This window comes from Fragaria vesca, linkage group LG2 (assembly GCF_000184155.1).
Source record: "Fragaria vesca subsp. vesca linkage group LG2, FraVesHawaii_1.0, whole genome shotgun sequence".
In the NCBI taxonomy this organism is placed as follows: domain Eukaryota; kingdom Viridiplantae; phylum Streptophyta; class Magnoliopsida; order Rosales; family Rosaceae; genus Fragaria; species Fragaria vesca.
The window spans coordinates 11,782,953-11,784,401 of record NC_020492.1 but is presented as its reverse complement, the minus strand read 5'-3'; the positions used below and the strand labels follow the sequence as shown (position 1 = coordinate 11,784,401).

Here is a 1,449-nt window from a genome sequence, read left to right as displayed (position 1 = left end):
CATCAAGGGACCTGAGTTGCTCACCATGTGGTTTGGAGAGAGTGAGGCCAATGTAAGAGAAATTTTCGACAAGGCTCGTGCATCTGCTCCATGTGTCCTCTTCTTCGATGAGCTTGACTCCATTGCTACTAAAAGAGGTAGCAGTGTAGGTGATTCTGGAGGTGCTGATAGGGTTTTGAACCAACTGCTTACAGAAATGGATGGAGTGTCTGCGAAGAAAACAGTCTTCATTATTGGGGCAACCAACAGACCTGACATCATAGACCCTGCACTTCTTCGTCCAGGACGTCTGGATCAGTTGCTTTACATCCCTCTCCCTGATGAGGAATCTCGCCATCAAATATTCAAGGCTTGCTTGAGGAAATCTCCGGTTTCCAAAGATGTGGACCTCAATGTTCTTGCCAAGAACACACAAGGTTTCAGTGGTGCTGATATCACAGAAATATGCCGGCGTGCTTGCAAATATGCCATCAGAGAAAACATTGAGAAAGATATGGAGAGGGAGAGGAGGAGAAGTGAAAACCCTGAGATTATGGAAGATGATGAGGATGAAGTAGCTGAGATCACCAAAGCTCATTTTGAGGAATCAATGAGGTATGCTCGCAGGAGTGTTAGTGATGCTGACATCCGCAAGTACCAGTCTTTTGCAACTACATTGCACCAGGCAAGAGGGTTGGGAGAGGAGTTCAAGTTCCCCACTGGTTCAGGGGCTGCTGTTGGATCTGATCCGTTTGCAACTACTAATGCTGGTGAAGCTAATGATGATCTTTACGATTAGTAGTATTTACTTTGTTCTGTTCTTTGTCTTTCAATTGTCATGTTTGTTCTTCAAGTTTCAGACAAACAAATTCGATGTAGTTAGATTTTTATAGTACGTACTCTTGTAAAAGCAAAACGTTTGTTATTTTAACTCTGTTGTGTCTTCGAAATCATAAATTTTCGTTTTTAGTTAGTAATTCTGCTTCTACTCAAGAACTCATCTACTGGGAATGTGAAAAACTAGTTGTTGCAATATCATGCTTAAATTCACATACTGTTAAGATTCAAGTAATAAGTAGGTAGGTATGCGGCAGGGTCTAATTATAGAATGTGCCTCAACTAAATGAAAAGAAACAAACACAAAGGCTGGTGCTTTTTCTTTAACGTCTCGTTACAATGATGCATATGTGACCCATTCTTGTGTGTCCATGCTCTTATTCAAGATAATGAACAAAGTACTTAGTAAAGTGAAAATAGCCCAACTCTTCTTAATAATATTGTAGTATAACTCTCTAATTTTTTTTGACTATGTTCGATATATTTTATAGGGAAAATGCCCTAATGTCTAAATATTTAAAAACTAAAGCCTATTCCAATAATTTTTTTTCCCTTAACCTATTCCAATGATTCTTATTAAAAAGACAAGTATACCCTTATTTCATATCAACCAATCATTTACTATCCAATCTC

At 38.9% G+C, this 1,449-nt stretch overlaps 1 pseudogene; it reads left to right on the top strand.

Moving 5' to 3' along the window:
• The window catches only part of LOC101298180, a 4,758-nt pseudogene extending 3,980 nt beyond the window's left edge, over positions 1-778 (top strand).
• Positions 779-1,449: the final 671 nt, after the last annotated feature.